The sequence below is a fragment of the Nicotiana attenuata genome, unplaced genomic scaffold (genome assembly GCF_001879085.1).
Source record: "Nicotiana attenuata strain UT unplaced genomic scaffold, NIATTr2, whole genome shotgun sequence".
NCBI lineage: Eukaryota > Viridiplantae > Streptophyta > Magnoliopsida > Solanales > Solanaceae > Nicotiana > Nicotiana attenuata.
In genome coordinates this window covers 54696-60443 of record NW_017675545.1, presented here as the reverse complement: position 1 = coordinate 60443, position 5748 = coordinate 54696, and the positions used below count along the sequence as shown (strand labels likewise).

The following is a 5748-nucleotide window of genomic DNA, read 5'->3' as shown; positions in this document are numbered from 1 at the left end:
TCTCTGGCCAATTGCCTTTAGATTCTTCCAGTGTTTACTTCAAGTTGTTGATAATGACTTTATTTGTTGATTCTGCTTGTCCATTACCCACCGGATGGTAAGGAGTTGAAGTAATCCAACTTTGGAAAAATTCTATGATTTGTGTACCTATGAATTGCGGGCCGTTATCACATACGATTTCCTTTGGCACCCCGAATCGGCATATGATGTTCCGCCAGATGAAGTCTCTGACCTCTTTTTATCTTACCTATTTGAAAGCTCCCGCTTCTACCCACTTAGTAAAATAGTCAGTGAGTACTAATAAAAATCTTACCTTGCCTTTGGCTTGTGGTAGTGGTCCTAAGATATCCATCCCCCACTTCATAAATGGCCATGGTGCAACGACTGCATGTAATTATTCAGCTGGTCGATGCATATTGTTACCATACCTTTGGCACTTGTCACATTTTGCCACAAAATTTTCCGTCTTCTTCTATTTTTGGCCAATAATAACCGGCTCTAATCATGGTTTTTACCAAAGATCTTTCTCCTGCATGATTTTCACAATGTCCCTCGTGTATTTCTCTCATCACGTATTCTATTTGAGAAGGTCCGAGACATCTTACGATATAAATTATCTTGTTTAAACAGTAACGGGCTGCCTTTTGGCGAAGTGCCTGAGCTTTTTTCTTATCTTCAGGAAGTATTCCATACTGCAAAAAATTGACAATTTCATTTCTCCAATCCCACGTTAAATTATTGTAATTTACCTCGTTTTTATCTTGATCAAGCATGGAATGAAACAAATGAATCATGCACATCTAAGACAATTGTTTCAGGTACTTAATAAACATAGAACATGATATCTAGGTAAGCCGGAATTATACGGCATGAATTAGGGCCAAGCGTCAAAGACCTATTAGCTTGCCTACTGATTTTAAACATGTGAATACGAGTAGTTTTAAATAACAAAGCGCAATTTCATAGTTACAGAGTTTAATCGCCTTATAGGCTTGCCTAAACGCATAACAGTGATGTCCTATGAGCATGATATCTATATTGATTAGTAAAATAGTGAACAATTTTTTAAACGAACAACTTGAGATCCTATAGACATGCTTTCTAGCGGCATTAACTTAAGCCAATGTTTGAAAAACTCATTAAAGAGGCGATAGATTAAATAAACCAGTTCAGAATGAACAAACATGAATTAAACTGATTTATTCAACTAAACTGATTTTATGTTCTGTAGGCATGACTTCTAAGATTGCGAGTCTTAATACATGCTGTAACAAAACATGAACATCAATTACTTTACACCTTATAGGCATGATATCTAATTATAAGGATGATTTAATCCTATAGACATGATCTTATTATTAATGTCATTTAGACCCTATAGGCATGATTTCTAATACTGTAGTGGAAAAGCAAACATGGCAAACACATTTGAATTAACACAACCCTATAGGCATGATATCTACCCAATTTTTCCCAACATATATATGACTACCCACCCCTTTTCACTAATCACCCCAATGTTGTTTACAATAATTATTACAGTCCAATGGATTAAACAAAAAGACATAAATAAACAGCAGTTAATCTATAGGGAGCTTGCAGTAGGCCCAAATGACTTCCAAGCCTCCAATAGCCTCAAATGCCAAAGTTCCACAGATAGTATCATGTCTAGGTGTGTCAGAGTTCCCAAAGAACCTCAAGGATCCTGGGCAGTGCTCACACCTAGACCTTTTCCCAAACAATAACTGATTTAGGTGCAGTATGGAAAGGCCAGCTCTGACATGCCAGAGTTCAGAGAGATCTCAAGGGTCTCAAGGCAGTACACATGTCAAAGGGGCAGAACCTAGTATCCTAAGAGTAAAGTGAGTGTGCTTGACATAGTTTTGTTTTGAAAATAGCACAGAGATGACTTTAGAAGTAGATAAGTTTTTTTTCCAGAAGCAGGAAACAACTGGGTGGTAAAAGATAGTTTGAGAAGAGTACCAAAACAGCAGACAATCAATTGGTCAAAAGAGACATCTAGATTCAGAAAAGAAAACTTAACAAGCAAATCTCACATGGGGACAAAGGGATTGTGGCACATAAGAGTCACATTAGGGGGCAGGGATAGGGTATGGAGGAAACATATAGTCACAAACTGCATGTAACACTTAGGATCTTAGCAGTTAGGAAATAGATAATAGTTGTGATACAGCAAGCAAGACATGTCTCGAACAAGATTAAACATGCTATGTAAAAAGTAAGCAGGAAAGAGTGCAGAATATAAAGCACACATTGAATAGGACAGAGTCTAGACATGCTGAGCAAAGAAGTAAGCAGAAATGCAAGTTGAATTCATAACTGATGAACTAGTGCAGGAATGAAACATATAGGGTTTGGATTTCAAAACTTAACATAGAGACATACCAGTTGAAGAAAAGGGTGCAGAATATAAAGCCAATAAAGTTTCAATATCTAGTCTTGGCTTTCAGCCGACTAGATCAGTGAGTATCACAAGTAGCAGAAGAGAAAGAGAACTTTTAGAGTGTAAGGAGTAGTAATTTAACTAATTTCCGTCTAGAACTTAAAAATAAGAGGGGTTTATATAGTAATCAAAATCTTAACAAATAAGGTAAGACATCAATTAAGTAGAAAATCAGGGAAGTCATAAGTAAATCAGCAAGTCTTTCTCTTAATCAAGGGACAATTAAATCAACGGTAAAAGCATGCTAAATATTTAAGGAAAAGAATCAAGAAAGGTTTGGGTATATAGTAGGTAATTAGGGATAAATGAACAAAAGTTTTAATTAAGGAAACAAATCGGTAAGAATCGGCAAAATACAAACAAGGCAAGGAAAAAATAATTAAGGCAAGCAATTCAATCAAATCGAGTAGAGAAGTAAGAATTGAAAGTTTAAACGAGTAGAGAAGTAAGAATTGAAAGTTTAAGGGAAAGCGTTCTAATCAAACCAAGAAATAAGGAATTCAGAACAATCAAAGAGAAAGTCATGGAAGAGTCAGCATGTTTAGCATATAAAATGAGGCAGAACATGAATAGTCAGGGTTTCACATAACTTTAACAAAATAAATAGTTAGAACGGCACTGATTCAATGAGAATGTTACAGGTCTTAACACGAATAATCAGGATGAACACAAGCATAGAAAATCAGTGAAACGATTGAACTATGAAATTCAGTAGAAGCATATTAGGACAATAAAATCACGAGAAATCACAAGAACCCAAAGCAAGAACACGACTAGGTGTACCAATACTCAAAAACCAAACGAAGAACCCCAAAAAATTAAGGCTTTCAGTATAGGCACGCTAAGGTTGTAGAAGATTTACAAAATCAGTTAAAACATATGAGAAGTAGAAGACTAAACACAAAAAGTCATCAAACAATTTGTAAAAAGAAATTCCGGAAACTCTAGTTTAGAAAAAGATGAAAATCATACGATTCTTGTAAAGAATCTTAAGGTTATTGTAAGACTCACATAAAACAAGCCCAAATCACCTCGGATCTGTACAAATCTAAGAGGTTTAGAAAAAGAAATTAGGGTTTCGAAGAGAACCATACAAAGGTGGAGAAACACGCTTAGAAACCCATAGATCGNGGTCCTATGTATGGCTCATACCTGTTCTTTCCGGACCTTTTTTTTAGTTTCAGCTCGCCTTGAACTTACCCTTTCATCCCTTCGGGATTGAATGATGGTATCTTCTTCTATCCGCAGCTTCGTGCTATATCTGTTATAAACATCATTCCAAGTTGTTGCTAGAAATTCACGTAGACTTTCCTTGAGTCTCCTAGTGGCTTCTGAACTTTTTACATTTAGGTTGTTGGCAAATGCCATAGCTGCCCAGTTATCTGGTACACGTGGCAACATCATCCTCTCACGCTGGAATCTGTCCACGAATTCCCTGAGCAGCTCTGTATCCCCTTCCTTTATTTTGAAAATGTCCTCCATTCTTTTCTCAACTTTTTGAGCTCCCGAGTGTGCTTTGATGAATGAATCTGCAAGTTCAGCAAAAGAATCTATAGAATTTTCGGGTAAAAAAGAATACCACGTTAATGCTCCCTTAGTGAGTGTTTCTCCGAATTTCTTGAACAGTACTGATTCAATTTCCTGCTTGGTCAAGTCATTGCCTTTTACTCCGGTTGTGAATGCAGTTACGTGATCCCTTGGATCAGTTGTTCCATCATATTTTGGAATATCGGGCATCTTGAATTTCTTCGGAATCGGAAGGGGAGCAGCACTCAGCTTCCAAGGTTGTTGTGAGTACTTGTCCATATCTATTCACTTGATTACAGGCGGCACTCCAGGTATTTGCTATGCGGTCTCTCTGCTCCTTGAGCTGTTTCTGCAAAGTTAGTACTAAATTTTGTAAATCAGAATTAACTGGGTTACCGTACCCTCCATCACGGGATTCGCTAGGAGTTCCTCCACTGCCCGAGTTAACGAGTCTTGAGCGAGGATATTTTAAGGTGTTGTTGTTTAGAGTTGATGTTGGAGGCACGGTTGGCAGCTGGTTAGCGACGGCCTCAAGAGCATTGCTGACCTGCTGAGCGATTAACTTTTTCAAAGCTTCATTAATAGCTTCATCATTTTCAAATTGATCATTCACATTTGACCGAGACCCATCAGGAGTTCCTTCTCGAGATTGTCGAGGAGAATTTCATGGGGAAGGGACCGGAGTTCCACCGCCTTGCAGATTCTCCTGTTGTTGATGGTCTCCTTGATTGTTGAAATTGACATTCGACATGATTGATTTGACGAAAAATTCGATTCAGAAAGTAATAGATTATCATAATAACGGAACCAATTTGTTTAACCAGAAAATAGGAAATTCGGGTCAAATCTTATTTTTTAGAAGAACTCGGGTTACTGATAATCAAATTTAGAACAAATAAGAAGAATCGAAATGAATGATAGCCGAATAAAAGAAAGCAAAGTAAATCAATGTATTCCAATAATATTGTGTGTCTTTACAAATCACTATAAGAAATAAGGGCTACGGCCACATTTATTTGGTGACATTTACAATAAATGTTTGAAATTAATTACTTTTGTGACATTTATTAAAAAATGTTGCTAACATAATGACATTTGATAACAAATGTGAGAAAATTAGGACATTTTGATTTAAATGTTGCAATATTAATAAGCAATTACCGACAATTACAATTAAAGAAGGAAACTTTAACCTAATGTCTAACTTTTAAATACGTGAAACGAAACAAATTATACCCACAACGGCGGCTCCCGTGATATAATTCTTCTAGGTCTCCTTCACTTTGCTCCCATCGTTGAGTTCTTGCTGGCCTTTGGAATCCCCTGCTAATGGTGCCTAATCCGTCGATTGTTTCTTTTCTGCCTTTGATACTATCGTAGACAAGAAGGATTGAGAAAGCAAAGTTGCGACTTGGGACGAGAAGGCTACAGACGATATATTATTTAAAATTAAGATAAGATTTCCTTCTGAAGTTCGATGTCTCCACTGATTCGAATATGAAGTCTTTCGATCTCTCTTTCTCTGCTACATTCAGGTACCATCGTGATTAATTATTCACACGTCTTTGTTCATTGATAATCATATAATTAAGTTTAGTTATTTTAAGGTTGTTATAGTGTGTAGCTTTGATGATATTATTTGCGTGCAAAATTGGTGCTTTCTTGAAATATTTGCGTTTATGCAGTGCTTTCATATGTTCTTTAGTTTGGAGTGCTTGAGGGGAAGGTAAAGATTGTTTTGTGGGGGGTGGGGGGTG

At 36.8% G+C, this 5748-nt stretch overlaps 1 long non-coding RNA gene across 1 annotated transcript in view; it reads left to right on the top strand.

The window, feature by feature from the left end:
• Window positions 1-5184: 5184 nt before the first annotated feature.
• Window positions 5185-5748, top strand: part of LOC109220190 — a 1985-nt gene continuing 1421 nt past the window's right edge. Inside the window, exon 1 of the long non-coding RNA XR_002067042.1 lies at window positions 5185-5526. This is a non-coding gene — a long non-coding RNA (uncharacterized LOC109220190). The remainder of the gene's footprint in view (window positions 5527-5748) is intronic.